We start from the raw sequence: 18,570 nt of genomic DNA, 5'->3' as shown, positions 1-18,570 counted from the left end.
CAGTTCGGGACCCCCTACCCGAGATCCGCCGGTTTTGACACCGACAGGACCCTTTCTAGAGAAGGAGTTTCTCTCGAAAGAAGTGAGTGGGAGGAAAGTAGAACTTGATGAGGTAATTGTACTTGCTCCCTTATTGGAAAGTAGTTCATCACAAAAATCAGTTCCAGCGATTCCTACACCAATTAGTGAGGAAGCTAATGATGATGATCATGAAACTTCTGATCAAGTTACTACCGAACCTCGTAGGTCAACCAGAGTAACATCCGCACCAGAGTGGTACGGTAATCCTATTCTGGAGGTCATGTTACTTGACCATGACGAACCTACGAACTATGAGGAAGCGATGATGAGCCCAGATTCCGCAAAATGGCTTGAGGCCATGAAATCTGAGATGGGATCCATGTATGAGAACAAACTGTGGACTTTGGTTGACTTGCCTGATGATCAGCAAGCCATAGAGAATAAATGGATCTTCAAGAAGAAGACTGGCGTTGGCGGTAATATTACTATCTACAAAGCTCGACTTGTTGCGAAAGGTTTTCGATGAGTTCAAGGAGTTGACTATGATGAGACCTTCTCACCCGTAGTGATGCTTAAGTCTGTCCGAATCATGTTAGCAATTGCCCATTTTATGATTATCAAATTTGGCAAATGGATGTCAAAACTGCATTCCTTAATGGATATCTCAAAGAAGAGTTGTATATGATGCAACCAGAAGGTTTTGTCGATCCAAAAGGTGCTAACAAAGTGTGCAAGCTCTAGCGGTCCATTTATGGACTGGTGCAAGCCTCTCGGAGTTGGAATATATGTTTTGATAGTGTGATCAGAGCATATGGTTTTATACAGACTTTTGGAGAAGCCTGTATTTGCAAGAAAGTGAGTGGGAGCTCCGTAGCATTTCTGATATTATATGTGGATGACATATTGTTGATCGGAAATGATACTAAATTTCTGAATAGCAAAAAAGGACACTTGAATAAGAATTTTTCAATAAAAGACCTCGGTGAAGCTGCTTATATATTGGGCATCAAGATCTATAGAGATAGATCGAGACGCTTAATTGGACTTTCAAAAAGCACATACCTTGATAAAGTTTTGAAGAAGTTCAAAATGGATCAGTCAAAGAAAGGGTTCTTGCCTGTGTTACAAGGTGTGAAGTTGAGTCGGACTCAATGCCCGACCACTGCAGAAGATATAGAGAAAATGAAAGTCATTCCCTATGCCTCAGCCATAGGTTCTATCATGTATGCAATGTTGTGTACCAGACCTGATGTGTGCCTTGCTATTAGTTTAGCAGGGAGGTACCAAAGTAATCCAGGAGTGGATCACTGTACAGCGGTCAAGAACATCCTGAAATACCTGAAAAGGACTAAGTATATGTTTCTCGTTTATGGAGGTGACAAAGACATCATCGTAAACGGTTACGTCGATGCAAGCTTTGACACTGATCCGGATGACTCTAAGTCACAAACCGGATACGTATTTTTATTGGATGGTGGAGCTGTCAGTTGGTGCAGTTCTAAGCAGAGCGTCATGGCGGGATATACGTGTGAAGCGGAGTACATAGCTGCTTCAGAAGCAGCAAATGAAGGAGTTTGGATGAAGGAGTTCATATCCAATCTAGGTGTAATACCTAGTGCATCGGGTCCAATGAAAATCTTTTGTGACAATATTGCTGCAATTGCCAGGGCAAAGGAATCCAGATTTCACAAGAGAACCAAGCACATCAAGAGACGCTTCAATTTCTTCCGCGATCAAGTCAGGAGGGAGACATAGAGATTTGTAAGATACTTATAGATCTGAATGTTGCAGACACGTCGACTAAGCCTCTCTCACGAGAAAAACATGATCAGCACCAAGACTCCATGGGTGTTAGAATCATTACTATGTAATCTAGATTATTGACTCTAATGCAAGTGGGAGACTGAAGGAAATATGCCCTAGAGGCAATAATAAAGTTGTTATTTATATTTCCTTATATCATGATGAATGTTTATTATTCATGCTAGAATTGTATTAACCGGAAACTTAGTACATGTGTGAATACATAGACAAACAGAGTGTCTGTGATGCCCCCGATTTGATCGTACACTAATCATACACGCAAACGTGTACGATTAAGATCAGGGACTCACGGGAAGATATCACAACACAACTCTACAATTAAAATAATTCATACAAGCATCATATTACAAGCCAGGGGCCTCGAGGGCTCGACTACAAGAGCTCGATCATAGACGAGTCAGCGGAAGCAACAATATCTGAGTACAGACATAAGTTTAAAAAGTTTGCCTTAAAAAGGCTAGCACAAACTGGGATACAGATCGAAAGAGGCGCAGGCCTCCTGCTTGGGATCCACCTAAACTACACCTGGTCGTCGTCAGCGGGCTGCATGTAGTAGTAGGCACCTCCAGAGTAGTAGGAGTCATCGTCAGCGATGTCGTCTGGCTCTTGGACTCCATCGCCTGGTCGCAGCAATCGGGTATAGGAAGGGGAAAAGGGAGAGCAAAGCAACCGTGAGTACTCATCCAAAGTACTCGCAAGCAAGGAGCTACACTACATATGTATGCATTGGTATCAAATGGAAAAGGGGTATCATATGTGGACTGAACTGCAGAATGCCGGAATAAGAGGGGGATAGCTAGTCCTGTCGAAGACTACGCTTCTGGCCTCCTCCATCTTGCAGCATGTAGAAGAGAGTAGAAGGTAAGTCCACCAAGTAGCATCACATAGCATATTCCTACCCGGCGATCCTCTCCTCGTTGCCCTGTTAGAGAGTGATCACCGGGTTGTATCTGGCACTTGAAAGGGTGTGTTTTATTAAGTATCCGGTTCTAGTTGTTATAAGGTCAAGGTACAACTCCAAGTCATCCTGTTACCGAAGATCACGGCTATTCGAATAGTTTAACTTCCCTGCAGGGGTGCACCACATTTCCCAAAATGCTTGATCCCCTTTGTCCGGACACACTTGTCTAGGTCATGCCCGGCCTCGGAAGATCAACACGTTGCAGCCCTACCTAGGCACAACAGAGAGGTCAGCACGCCGGTCTAAATCCTATGCGCGCAGGGGTCTGGGCCCATCGCCCATTGCACACCTGCACGTTGCGTACGCGGCCGGTGAGCAGACCTAGCAACCTCCATTACAAAGGAAGTTACGTTACGCGGTCCAACGCGGCGTGCGCCGCTCAGTCGCTGACGTCACGAAGTCTTCGGCAGATACCATGACGTCGAGTGCCCATAACTATTCCCGCGTAGTTGGTTAGTGCGTATAGGCCAATAGCCAGACTCAGATCAAATACCAAGATCTCGTTAAGCGTGTTATCTTGAAGTCACCGCGAACGCCGACCAGGGCAGGCCCACCTCTCTCCTAGGTTGTCTCAACCTGCCCTGTCGCTCCGCCACAAAGATCCACCCAGAGGGCCGTCGGGACAAAGGTCCTTTCAGCCCCCAATCCGTGAATCACTCGCGGGTACTCCTCGAGCCGACCCGTCTTTTGTCACCACAAGTATCATATATTATGTATAAGTATATACTTATGATCACCTCCCGAGTGATCACGACCCGATAGTATAGCATGGCGGACTGACAAGAATGTAGGGCCACTGATGATAAACTAGCAACCTATACTAAGCATTTAGGATTGCAGGTAAGGTATCAACAACTATAGCAACAATGACAGCCTATGCATCAGAATAGGATTAACGGAAAGCAGTAACATGCTACACTACTCTAATGCAAGCAGTATAGAGAAGAGTAGGCGATATCTGGTGATCAAGGGGGGGGGGGCTTGCCTGGTTGCTCTGGCAAGAGAGAGGGGTCGTCAACACCGTAGTCGATTGGGGCACTAGCAGCGACGTTAGTCTATTAGTCTATCGGAGAGAAGAGGGGGAATAAACAATGAATACAATGCAAACACATGCATATCGATGTATGACATGACAAGTAACGGTGCTAGGTGTGCCCTAACGCAATAGGAGGTGATACCGGCGAAAGGGGAAAACAACCGGGAAAGCATCCCCGGTGTTTCGCGTTTTCAGACAGACGAACCGGAGGGGGAAAATTGTGTGTTCGCTATGCTATGGACGTGTGGCGGACGAACGGGCTGCGTATCCGGATTCGTCTCGAAATTCTGAGCAACTTTCATGTACAAAGTATTTTCATCCGAGTTACAAATTATTTTTTAAATTTTCAAAGTGTTAAATGATTTTCTAATTTTTCTGGATTTAATTTTAATTCAAAAATATATTAACCTTAATTGCTATGGGTACACAGAGAGTGTACTCAGAGATGTACTTGTTTGGCTGACAATGGGCCCAGTTGATTGCTTAGTCAACAGTCAATTGTGGACCAGTTGACTAGCCAAACTGGCCAGGGACCACTTGTCATTGACTACTACTTAACAGATTTTATTTAAAATAGTTTAACTAACAGGGGACCCACATGTTTGTGTTTTAATAATTTCCTACATGATATTTCTTTAATCTAATTCAGCGAGACCACACGTCATAGACTACACCTTATTAGACAATCTATTAACCTAAGCACTAACTATTCCTAAACTAGCTACTAACTAGACCATGGCCGGTCACAACAGCGGCAGTAGAAAGCAACAACGACACTAGGCAGCAGTAGAATCATCGGCAATAGCATGAGCAACAGCAGCGACATAAACAACAGCAGTACAATGAGCAGCAGCAGCAGCGCACCAGCACGGGCGCGACAGGAACCAGCGGACGCGAGCGCGGGGAGCTTGGGCGAGAATGGCATGGCCAGCGCTCGGGCTTAAGGTGGACGCTGGCGGCTGCGGCCGGGCACGGCGGCTGTGGAGGTGGGCACGGGTGGCGGCAAGGAGCAATAGCAGGCGGCAACAGCACCGAGCTGCAGCCAAGTAGAGCAGCAAATAGCAGCGGCAGTCACAAGCTGCAGCAATTACCAGCGCAACAGCAGTAGGGGCACAGCCCGAGCGGACACACGCACGAGGGCGCGGCCTGGGACGGCCAGAGCTACGGGGAGCACGACCACGGGTGCAGCGAGCGCGCGTGGGGCGAGCCTGGGGCGGCTACGGCGGGGTTTCGGCCATGGCAGGCGCGGCGTTGCGCGGCGGCATCTAAGGCGATGAATCGAATCGGGAAAACAGGGGAAACGGGAGAGGAGCTCACCGCGAGCCAGAAGAGGTGCTTGAGTAAGGCTGAGGTGGACCGGAGAGGCGCTGGTGACGGAGGGTTGAGATGGCCGGACGAAGAAGAAGACGATGACGCCTTCTACGCGGCTCCCCTGCTTGCTCCAACGGCCGGAACGGACGCTGTCGACCGGGACGGACCTCCAGGACGTGCCCTCGCATGCCGGAGGGGCCTGTGGATGCATCAATCAACGGAGAGGCAGCGGTCACCGCGGATCTTCCGAGCTCAAATCCGAGCAGTAGATGTAGGGGGCGCAGGGGGATTGAGGGGGGAAAGGAAGGGAGTGCTCTAGGGTTTCGGTCGACATCCATATAGGTCGTGGGGAGGGCGACGTGGAGGCCATCCATGGCCAAGGCGCCATGGATGACGCCACGACCTCTCTCTCCTGTAGCTGGAGGCAGAAGGAGGCCTGTGTGGGCTGGGTCTGCTATGGTGCTAGATGGGATAAATCTTCCAGTAGAGTAGGTCCTCCTCTTTTCTATTTTCCCTTAGCTAGTCTTTTCTGGTTTTCTTTATTTCTTTACTACTCTTCATTTTAATTGAGTGACCAAATGAATTTAGTCGAAGGTGAAACTTCGCACAAAAATTGACGACAATATTGTTGAGCCACAAACAAGTTTGTAGAATATTTGGAAAAGGATAATTATTTTTAGAATTCAAAATGGCCAAGCTATGTGTTGTTGGACCACATATTAATTTGTTAAGGGCATTTTAATAATTCAAATGAGGTTGGTTAATTCATCAAAATTTCTATTTAATATTTTCAACACAACGAACATTTTTGTTTTACTATTTGAAGAAATAATAATTTGACTTTATTTTAAATTAGAATTTGAATCGGGTTTGAACTAACACGAGATTAACAATAGTAACCGAGTGACGTGGCATCATTAGCAGAGGTTCGCTATAGCTTAATTATCCGGGCATCACAATTCTTCCTCCACTACAAGAAATCTCGTCCCGAGATTTAAGAGGTAGAGTAAGGGGGAAATGTCTGGTTATGATATTATAACGGATCTTCTCGGTCTTGGCATGCTCCTCTCGAAGAAGTTGATCACTTCCATTGATGTCTTCAATTCTCTGCTTCAGGTCATCATGATGAAGTCGACATCCTTTCTTCGGGAACTCCATCGTACTTACGAAAGAATAAAGGGTGGGTATTCCGGGAGAACGGGCCTCTGTGAGGTCGACTACCTGGTCGATAACATCGGGGAAGGTGACTAAACTATCTCTCAAATTGAAATTTAAGAAAATATCGAGAGCAAAGTAAGGAGGTATCATGGAAAGTTTCGAGCAGGCAGGCAATTGTTCGATGCCTGAAACAGACTATGAAAGGGGTTCAGAAGAACGAGAATAAGTATTGCGTCTGATACCAGAATATATCACTAGGAAGGTGGCTCGTGAATTACACACGAAGCCAAGCGTGAGTATTGACTTTGGGAACATGGGTGTATAGGAGAGTCAGGTTTCGATCATGTGGAACTGTGGGTTATGGGCCCACCATGTGGGCCAAAAGTAGATAAGGGGCGCTGACATTTTGCACGGTCATGATAGCAAGGCATGTCAGAGGATAGCCTGCCAGTTATGTTGGCAATAATGCCGGTACCAAGGGCGAGGGACAAAGAGAATCATTTTCCTGCTCATTGAACGAAGCGGACCAATAGGTAAAGTTCTCGTCCATCGGTGGTTACCGGAATGTTATCAACAATATTAACAGGGTCTTACTGACATAGTTGTACAACCGAGGTGTTTACATAAGCAGGGAAATATTACTACTTATATCATATAGATCACAAGGAAGGTTAAACAAAACAACGGAAAGGAAATTATGATTATCAGATCCAACAGAACAATGGAAAGGAAAATGTGTTTAAACACATATTTCAAGGGTATATCCTTCCCAAGGACAAACAGAGCATGATATCCATGACATGATATAATGTAGAAAACTCTTTAGGTAAGGGGAGAGAAATTTCATGACATTACCCATACAACGGTGTTTGGATAATTGAGCATGAAACATTTAGCATTGGGCTTCAAATGTTCTTGTTGAAAATTGGAGTACCACAGACATGCTTCGAGATAGCACTGACATGGTCACTGGGTAAAGATCAGACTTTGGAAACACAAAGGATCCATCAGGAACGACTTGTAGAATAAGTCTTACAATTTCCTCATGGAAGAAAGGATAGCCTTGCTAAAAAGGAAACGGTAACAATAGGTCCTCCGGCCAGGTGTGCTAGGCACGATATCACCTTACCAGGTCATATAAAGACCATTGTTATTACTCTTGGAAATATGTTCCCACCAGCATATCTGATTGAGGGATCTAATTGGTGTTGGGATACCTCAGACTTAGGATGCCTGAGAAGAAAAGGTGCAACACAAATTGACAAGATGACATTATAAGATTCTCGGGAAATGAACTATAGAAGCAAGTTACAAAACAAAAGTTCATCATTAAACAAGGAGAAAATGAGGATGTGGTTGATGGAGTCAGCAACAATTCATCGAGATTAACCAAAGACGGATTTCCATAATTATGTGAACAAGGAGGTAACACTTGTCATATCAACTGATATAACGAGGTATGATCGAGGAAAACATACACAGTTAAACATCGGTAAAAGTGCACCCAAAATAAGGGCTTAGGTAGCATGATCAATGTTAGAATGTTGATTCGATAACCAATAGTCTAAGAATTAACTATCGACCATTAACTCCAAAGCAATAGGATTGCTAGAAGTTTTGAATTCACGCATCATAGTTCAATTATCGGTATTCAGGTTAGAAACAACACGGGGATCAGAAAACGAAGGGAGATGGCGAGAAGTATTACTATATCAAGAATTCTCAAGAGGTGGAGCAATTCTCACAATATCCTTGACATAAAAGATGCTAATACTCCAAGGTAAAGAAGAATAATTGCTGGATAGCAAGGATCTCAAGGTATAACACAAAACACGAACAAGTTTGTGTTGGAGGGAAGTCAATACAGTTGTCGATGATAACACAGATCATCGAGGGCAAGGATGGTATTTTTCATCATGAACTCAATTGACATCCTGGAAGAGCTCAGAATGCTGATGATGATCATGACACATTTGTCAAGATATTTCATGAAGATGTAATCGATCGGCGATGCCATCAAGTCAAATGATGATAAAGCGAAAAGTTATGGGAACCAAGGGTACGACATAAACTCGAAATCAAGTTTGATGTTCAAGGAGAAATGATATGACGAGGAAGTTCGATGTAAGATTAGCTCATTGTCAAAAATTATGCGCCGAGAACCTGGACCAGGTAGCACAATTAAAATTTAGCACGATAATGATATAGCCGATCGGGCTAGGAATGACTTGAAGGATTATTAAACTCATAAGAAACGACACCTAAACCTGCTTCTGCTATTAATTCTGATATGTCGCATGTTATTGATGATGCCACTTCTGCTTTGCATGATACTTATGATGAAACTACTTCTATTGTTGATACTATTGTGCCACTTGGTGAATTTCTTGATGAACAACTTGCTAGGGCAAGAGAGAATGAAATTATTGAAACTGATAATATTGATGAAAGTGATGACGAAGATTCTCCCCCTAGATATGAATTGCCTATTGTTCCTGAGGGTTATGTTATGGATGAAGAAACTGCTAGAGACTTTCTTGCCTACAATTATAGAAGTGATCTTAAGAAACTATTAGCTAAGCTTAAAGAAAAATCTCTGAATGCTAGAATGAAATATGATCCTGCTTATGCTATTTCACCTATCTTTATGAAAGCACAAGTGCTCCCTAGGTGGTTTTGATAATTGATGACAACATATCTCTTGTTGGACTAACATCTCTATCTAGCATATTTCAGATAAGTTCAACAATGGAGTGGCATGGACTAAAGGTTGTGGGAACTCCTTCAAGATGCTAAGGACAAAGGATTGGCTCAAGCTCAAAAGCTCAAGACTCTTCATTTTATATTTAATGATCCAAGATCACACTGAGTCTTTAGGAAAAGCCAATACTATTAAGGAGGGATGAGGTGTTGCTTAATGAGCCTCTTGCTTCATGTGCTTAGTGATATGCTCCAAAACCCTCAACTACTTTCCCATATCCACATATGACCTAAACCCTAAGCCAAACTCGGTCCTACCGATTCTTCCTATCCGGCGCCACCGAGTTTCACTTGTCATTAGCCACTGCCAAACCCTAGCAATTCGGTTCTACCGATAAGGATCTCGGTCTCACCGAGATGGGGTTGCAAACTCTCTGTTTCCCTTTCGTAACTTTTCGGTCCCACCGAAAGAGCGAATCGGTCCCACCGAGATTGCAATGTAAACTCAGTGTTTCCCCTTTGTAACTTTTCGGTCTCACCGAGTTCCACTCGGTCTCACCGAAAGAGCAAATCGGTCCCACCGAGTTTGCCTGACCAACTCTCTGGTTAGCTAATTACCAAACTCGGTCTCACCGAGTTTGTGTAATCGGTCTCACCGAGATTACGTTATGCCCAAACCCTAACCATATCGGTCCCACCGAGTTGCATGTCAGTCCCACCGAAAATCACTAACGGTCACTAGGTTTACATTTTCGGTCCGACCGAGTTTATTGATTCGGTCCCACCAAGATTGGAAAACTGTGTAATGGTTGGATTTTGTGTGGAGGCTATATATACCCCTCCACCTTCTTCTCATTCGATGAGAGAGCCATCAGAACACACACATCATTCCAACTCATATGTTCTGAGAGAGAACCACCTACTCATGTGTTGAGACCAAGACATTCCATTCCTACCATATGAATCTTGATCTCTAGCCTTCCCAAGTTGCTTTCCACTCAAATCTTCTTTCCACCAAATCCAAATCCTATGAGAGAGAGTTGAGTGTTGGGGAGACTATCATTTGAAGCACAAGAGCAAGGAGTTCATTACCTACACACCATTTGTTACTTCTTGGAGAGTGGTGTCTCCTAGATTGGCTAGGTGTCACTTGGGAGCCTCCGACAAGATTGTGGAGTTGAACCAAGGAGTTTGTAAGGGCAAGGAGATCGCCTACTTCGTGAAGATCTACCGCTAGTGAGGCAAGTCCTGTGTGGGCGTTGGCCATGGTGGGATAGACAAGGTTGCTTCTTCGTGGACCCTTTGTGGGTGGTTGCTTCTTCGTGGACCCTTCGTGGGTGGAGCCCTGTGTGGACTCGCGCAACCTTTGCCCTTGGGTGGAGCCCTTTGTGGACTCGCGCAACCGTTACCCTTCGTGGGTTGAAGTCTCCATCAACGTGGATGTAGGATAGCACCACCTATCCGAACCACGGGAAAAACATCCGTGTCTTCAATTGCGTTTGAATTCTCCAAGCCCTTCTCTTTACATTCTTGCAAGTTGCATGCTTTACATTCCGCTACTCATATACTCTTTGCATGCTTGCTTGATATGTATTGTGTGTGTTGAAATTGTGCCTAAACTCCACTTAAACCGAAAAAGCTTAAAAATTGCAACTTTAGCACTAAGTGTCTAATCACCCCCCTCTAGACACGTCTACTTCTAGATCCTACAATTTATTACTGATAAGGATTATGATTTCTCTATTGATCTTGATATAATTACTTTGGTTGAATCTGATCCTTTCTATGGCTATGAATCTGAAACTGTTGTGGCACATCTTACTAAATTAAATGATATAGCTACCCTGTTCACGAATGATGAGAAAACTCGCTACTATTATATCCTTAATTTATTTCTGTTCTCATTAAAGGGTGATGCTAAGATATGGTTTAATTCTCTTGATCCTGGTTGTGTGCGTAGTCCCGGGATATGATTTACTACTTCTCTGCTAAATATTTCCCCGCTCATAAGAAACAAGCCGCTTTAAGGGAAATATATAATTTTGTGCAAATTGAAGAAGAGAGTCTCCCACAAGCTTGGGGGAGGATTCTCCAATTACTTAATGCTTTGATTGATCATCCTCTCAAGAAAAATGAAAATACTTGATATCTTTTATAATGGACTAACCGATGCTTCCAGAGATTACCTGGATAGTTGTGCTGGTTGTGTTTTCAGGGACAGAACTGTTGATCAAGCTGAAATTCTATTGAATAATATGTTGACCAATGAAAATAATTTGACACTTCCTGAACCAACTCCTAAGCCAACTTAGAAGAAAAGGGGTATTCTATTTCTCAGTCCTGAAGATATGCAAGAGGCAAAGAAATCTATGAAAGAAAAAGGTATTAAAGCTGAAGATGTTAAGAATTTACCACCTATTAAAGAAATACATGGTCTTAATTTGCCTCCTGTTGAAGAAATACATGATCTTGATAACGACACAGGTAGTAAAGGTAAATTCTCTCTATAGATTTAATGAAGGCAATATTCCTTGTTATAAGTCTGCCAGCCAATGCTTAGATGAGTTTGATAATTTTATTGTTAAACAAGAAAACTTCAATGCTTATGTTGGTAGACAACTGAAACATAATGCTTATATGATTGAACACTTGAGTGATTATATGGCTAGTGTTAAAGGTGAACTTAAACTTATTAGTAAACATGTTTCTATGGTTACCACTGAAGTAGAACAAGTACTTAAAGCTCAGAATGATTTGCTCAATGAATTGAATAGTAAGAATAATGACTTTGCTGTTAGAGTTGCAACTAGAGGAGGTAAAGTGACTCAGGAACCTTTGTATCCTGAGGGCCACCCTAAGAGAATTGAGCACGATTCTCAAAGAAAAAACGTTGATGCACCTAGTCCTTCTAAGAGGAAGAAAAATAAAAATGTTAGGACTTTGCATCCTTCTAGTGAACCTGTTATTGACACACCTGAGAATCCCAATGATATTTCTATCTTTGATGCTGAAACACAATCTGGTAATGAACATGAACCTAGTGATGATGTTCATGTTGATGCTCAACCTAGCAATAGTAATGATGTAGAAATTGAACCTACTGTTGATCTTGATAACCCACAATCAAAGAATCAACGTTATGATAAGAGAGACTTTGTTGCTAGGAAGCACGGTAAAGAAAGAGAACCATGGGTTCAGAAACCCATGCCTTTTCCTCCTAAACCATCCAAGAAAAAGGATGATGAGGATTTTGAGCGCTTTGCTGAAATGATTAGACCTATCTTTTTGCGTATGCGTTTGACTGATATGCTTAAAATGAATCCTTATGCTAAATATATGAAGGAAATTGTTACTAATAAAAGAAAGATACCGGAAGATGAAATTTCCACCATGCTTGCTAATTATACTTTTAAGGGTGGAATACCAAAGAAACTTGAGATCCAGGAGTACCAACTATACCATGCTCCATGATACGTCCATTTTGCATCATGCTTTTATATCGATATTTATTGCATTATGGGTTGTTATTACACATTATGTCATAATACTTATGCCTATTCTCTCTTATTTTACAAGGTTTACATGAAGAGGGAGAATGCCGGCAGCTGGGATTCTGGGCTGGAAAAGGAGCAAATATTAGAGACCTATTCTGCACAGCTCCAAAAATCCTGAAACTTCACAGAAGTTATTTCCAGAATATATAAAAAATACTGAGCGCAAGAAGTACCAGAGGGGGCCACCCACCAGCCACGAGGGTGGGTACGCGCCCCCCTGCCTCGTGGGCCCCCTGGTGGCCCTCAGATGCCCATATTCTACTATATGAGGTCTTTCGTCCGAGAAAAAATCATAAGCAAGCTTACGAGACGAAACTCTGCCGCCACGAGGCAGAACCTTGGCGGAACCAATCTAGGGCTCCGACATAGCTGTTCTGCCGGGGAAACTTCCCTCCGGGAGGGGGAAATCATCACCATCGTCATCACCAATGATCCTCTCATCGGGAGGGGGTCAATCTCCATCGATATCTTCACCAGCACCATCTCATCTCAAACCCTAGTTCATCTCTTGTATCCAATCTTTGTATCCAAACCTCAGATTGGTACCTGTGGGTTGCTAGTAGTGTTGATTACTCATTGTAGTTGATGCTAGTTGGTTTACTTGGTGGAAGATCATATGTTCAGATCCAATATGCATATTAATAACCCTCTGATTATGAACATTAATATGCTTTGTGAGTAGTTACGTTTGTTCCTGAGGACATGGGAGAAGTCTTGCTATTAGTAGTCAGATGAATTTGGTATTCGTTCGATATTTTGATGAGATGTATGTTGTCATCCCTCTAGTGGTGTCATGTGAACGTCGACTACATGACACTTCACCATTGTTTGGGCCTAGAGGGAGTAATTGGGAAGTAATAAGTAGAGGATGGGTTGCTAGAGTGACAGAAGCTTGAACCCTAGTTTATGCGTTGCTTCGTAAGGGGCTGATTTGGATCCATATGTTTCATGCTATGGTTAGGTTTACCTTAATACTTCGGTTGTAGTTGCAGATGCTTGCAATAGGGGTTAATCATAAGTGGGATGCTTGTCCAAGTAAGGACAGTGCCCAAGCACCGGTCCACCCACATATCAAATTATCAAAGTACCGAACGCGAACCATATGAACGTGATGAAACCTAGCTTGACGATAATTCCCATGTGTCCTCGGGAGCGCTTTCCTTCTTATAAGAGTTACTCCAGGCTTGTCCTTTGCTACAAAAAGGATTGGGCCATCTTGATGCACCTTATTTACTTTTATTACTTGCTACTCGTTTCCAATTACTTTATCACAAAACTATCTGTTACCGATAATTTCAGTGCTTGCAGAGAATACCCTGCTGAAAACCGCTTATCATTTCCTTCTGCTCCTCGTTGGGTCGACACTCTCACTTATCGAAAGGACTATGATAGATCCCCTATACTTGTGGGTCATCAAGACTCTTTTCTGGCGCCGTTGCCGGGGAGTGAAGCGCCTTCGGTAGGTGGAATTTGGTAAGGAAAAATTTATATAGTGTGCTGAAATTTACTGTCACTTGTTACTATGGAACATAATCCTTTGAGGGGTTTGTTCGGGGTATATTCACCTCGTCCGGAACCACAATTAGTTACCCCTCAACCTAATGAACCTACTGAAAATTTTTACTTTGAAATTCCTTCGGGTATGATAGAGAAACTGCTAGCTAATCCTTTTGCAGGAGATGGAACATTGCATCCCGATTTGCACTTAATCTATGTGGATGAAGTTTGCGGATTATTTAAGCTTGCAGGTATGCCCGATGATGTTATCAAGAAGAAGGTCTTCCCTTTATCTTTGAAGGGAGATGCATTGACATGGTATAGGCTATATGATGATATGGGATCATGGGACTATAAGCAATTGAAATTGGAATTTCATCAGAAATTTTATCCTATGCATCTTGTTCATCGTGATCGTAATTATATATATAATTTTTGGCCTCACGAAGGAGAAAGCATCGCTCAAGCTTGGGGGAGGCTTAAGTCAATGTTATATTCATGTCCCAATCATGAGCTCTCAAGAGAAATGATTATTCAAAAATTTTATGCTCGGCTTTCTGACAACAATCGCTCCATGCTCGATACTTCTTGTGTTGGTTCTTTTATGATGAAGACTATTGAATTTAGATGGGATTTATTGGAGAGGATTAAACGCAACTCTGAAGATTGGGATCTCGACGAAGGTAAGGAGTCAGGTATGACACATAAGTTTGATTGTGTTAAATCTTTTATGGATACTGATGTTTTCCGTAAGTTTAGCACTAAATATGGACTTGACTCTGAGATAGTAGCTTCTTTTTGTGAATCTTTTGCTACTCATGTTGATCTCCCTAAGGAGAAGTGGTTTAAATGTAATCCTCCCATTGAAACAAAAGTAGTTGCACCTATTAAAGTTGAAGAAAAGACTATCAATTATGATGATCCTGTTGTTCCCACTGCTTATGTTGAGAAACCACCTTTCCCTATTAGAATTAAGGATCATACTAAAGCTTCAATTGTAGTCAACAAGAGTAATATTAGTACACACAAACCCCCTGAGCAAATTAAAGTTGAACCTAATATTGCTATGGTTAAAGATCTCTTGACCGGTAATATTGATGGGCATGTTATTTATTTCTGTGAAGAAACTGCTAGAATTGCTAAGCCTGGTGCTAAGGATAAACATAGACCTATTATAGGCAATGCCTGTTATTTCTGTTAAAATAGGAGATCATTGTTATCATGGCTTATGTGATATGGGTGCTAGTGCTAGTGCAATACCTCATACCTTATACAAAGAAATTATGCACAATATTGCACCTGCTGAGATAGAGGATATCGATGTTACAATTAAGCTTGCCAATACAGATACTATTTCACCAATTGGGATTGTTAGAGATGTTGAAGTCTTGTGTGGGAAGGTTAAATATCCTACTGATTTTCTTGTTCTTGGTTCCCCACAAGATAGCTTTTGTCCCATTATATTTGGTAGACCCTTCTTAAATACTGTTAATGCTAGGATAGACTGTGAAAAGGATGTTGTTACTATTGGTTTGGGTGTCTCATGAGTTTAACTTCTCTAAATTCCGTAGACAACCCCGTGATGAGGAATTACCTAGTAAGGATGAAATTATTGGTCTTTCCTCTATTGTTGTTCCTCCTAATGATCCTTTAGAACAATATTTGCTCGACCATGAAAACGATATGTTCATGAATGAAAGAAGGGAAATATATGAAGTATTCTTTAAACAAGGACCTATTCTGAAACACAACTTGCCTGTTGAAATCCTAGGGGATCCTCCTCCACCCAAGGGTGATCCCGTGTTCGAGCTTAAACCGTTACCTGATAGTCTTAAATATGCTTATCTTGATTAAAAGAAGATATATCATGTTATTATTAGTGCTAACCTTTCAGAGCATGAAGAAAATTAATTATTAAAAACTTTGAGGAAACACCGTGCTGCTATTGGATATACTCTTGATGATCTTAAGGGCATTAGTCCCACTCTATATCAACACAAAATAAATTTGGAGAAGGATGCCAAACAAGTTATTGATCACCAATGACGGCTAAATCCTAAGATGAAGGAAGTGGTAAGAAAGGAAATATTAAATCTGCTTGCGGCAGGTATAATTTATCCCGTTGCTGATAGTCAGTGGGTAAGTCCTGTCCATTGTGTCCCTAAGAAGGGAGGTATTACCGTTGTTCCTAATGATAAAGATGAATTGATCCCACAAAGAATTATTACATGTTATAGATGGTAATTGATTTCCGCAAATTAAATAAAGCTACTAAAAAAGATCATTACCCTTTGCCTTTTATTGATCAAATGATAGAAAGATTATCTAAACATACACATTTTTGCTTTCTAGATGGTTACTCTGGTTTCTCTCAAATACCTGTGTCAGCTGATGATCAAGCTAAGACCACTTTTACTTGTCCTTTCGGTACCTTTTCTTATAGACGTATGCCTTTTGGTTTATGTCATGCACCTGCTACCTTTCAAAGATGCATGATGGCTATATTCTCTGACTTTTGTGAAAAAATTTGTCAGGTTTTCATGGACGATTTCTCCGTTTATGGATCCTCTTATGATGATTGCTTGAGCAACCTTGATCGAGTTTTGCAGAGATGTGAAGAAACTAATCTTGTCTTGAATTGGGAGAAGTGCCACTTTATGGTTAATGAAGGTATTTTCTTGGGGCATAAAATTTATGAAAGAGGTATTGAAGTTGATAAAGCTAAAGCTGATGCTATTGAAAAGATGATGTGTCCCAAGGACATCAAAGGTACAAGAAGTTTTCTGGGTCATGCCGGTTTTTATAGAAGGTTCATTAAGGACTTCTCAAAATTTTCTCGGCCTCTCACTAACCTATTACAAAAAGATATTCCTTTTGTCTTTGATGATGATTGTGTAGAAGCATTTGAAATACTTAAGAAAGCTTTGATTTCTGCACCTATTGCTCAGCCACCTGATTGGAATTTACCCTTTGAAATTATGTGTGATGCTAGTGATTATGTTGTAGGGGCTGTTCTAGGACAAAGAGTTGATAAGAAATTAAATGTCATTCAATATGCTAGTAAAACTCTAGACAATGCCTAGAGAAATTATGCTACTACTGAAAAAGAATTTTTAGCAGTTGTATTTGCATGTGATAAGTTCAGACCTTATGTTGTTGATTCTAAAGTAACTATTCACACTGATCATGCTGCTATTAAATATCTTATGGAAAATAAAGATGCTAAACCTAGACTTATTAGATGGGTTCTCCTGCTACAAGAATTTTATTTGCATATCATTGATAGAAAGGGAGCTGAGAACCCCGTTGCAGACAACTTGTCTAGGTTAGAGAATGTTCTTGATGACCCACTACCTATTGATGATAGCTTTCCTAATGAACAACTAAATGTCATAAATGCTTCTCATACTGCTCCATGATATGCTGATTATGCTAATTACATTGTTGCTAAATTGATACCACCTAGTTTCACATACCAACAAAAGAAAATTTTCTTCTATGATTTAAGGCATTACCTTTGGGATGACCCACATATTTATAAAGAAGGAGTAGATGGTGTTATTAGACGTTGTGTACCTGAGCATGAGCAGGAAAAGATCCTACGCAAGTGTCACTCCAAAGCCTATGGAGGGCACCATGCTGGAGATAGAACTGCACACAAGGTATTGCAATCCAGTTTTTATTGGCCTACTCTCTTTAAGGATGCCCGTAAGTTTGTCTTGTCTTGTGATGAATGTCAAAGAATTGGTAATATTAGTAGACGTAAAGAAATGCCTATGAATCAGTCACTTGTTATTGAACCATTTGATGTTTGGGGCTTTGATTATATGGGACATTTTCCTTCCTCTAATGGGTATACACATATTTTAGTTGTTGTTGATTACGTTACTAAGTGGGTAGAGGCTATTCCAACTAGTAGTGCTGATCATAACACCTCTATTAAGATGCTTAAGGAAGTTATTTTTCCGAGGTTTGGAGTCCCTAGATATTTAATGACTGATAGTGGTTCACATTTTATTCATGGTGCCTTTCGTAAAATGCTTGATAAGTATGATGTTAATCATAGAATTGCATCTCCATATCAATCACAGTCTAGTGGTCAAGTAGAATTGAGCAACAGAGAGCTCAAATTAATTTTGCAAAATATTTTTAATAGATCTAGAAAGAATTGGTCCAAGAAACTTGATCATGCATTATGGGCCTATAGAACTGCATATAAAAATCCCATGGGTATGTCTCCGTATAAAATGGTTTATGGTAAAGCCTATCACTTACCTCTTGAATTAGAACATAAGGCATATTGGGCCATTAAAGAGCTCAACTATGACTTCAAACTTGCCTGTGAGAAGAGGTTATTTGACATTAGCTCACTTGATGAATGGAGAACCCAGGCTTATGAAAATGCCAAGCTGTTTAAAGAAAAAGTTAAAAGATGGCATGATAAAAGGATACAAAAACGTGAGTTCAATGTAGGTGAGTATGTATTGCTATACAACTCTCGTTTAAGA

General features: G+C 41.6%; 1 long non-coding RNA gene across 1 annotated transcript; it reads right to left on the bottom strand.

Moving 5' to 3' along the window:
- Positions 1 to 2,376: 2,376 nt before the first annotated feature.
- On the bottom strand, positions 2,377 to 5,759 carry LOC125555707. The gene is made up of 2 exons (XR_007304818.1): positions 5,160 to 5,759; positions 2,377 to 2,465 (listed from the first exon to the last, which is right to left on the bottom strand). It is a non-coding gene; the product is annotated as an uncharacterized LOC125555707 (long non-coding RNA).
- Between the last annotated feature and the right edge of the window lie 12,811 nt (positions 5,760 to 18,570).

The sequence above is a fragment of the Triticum urartu genome, chromosome 5 (genome assembly GCF_003073215.2).
Source record: "Triticum urartu cultivar G1812 chromosome 5, Tu2.1, whole genome shotgun sequence".
In the NCBI taxonomy this organism is placed as follows: domain Eukaryota; kingdom Viridiplantae; phylum Streptophyta; class Magnoliopsida; order Poales; family Poaceae; genus Triticum; species Triticum urartu.
Note: the sequence above shows the minus strand (reverse complement) of the source record. Positions and strands in the feature narration are given on the sequence as shown.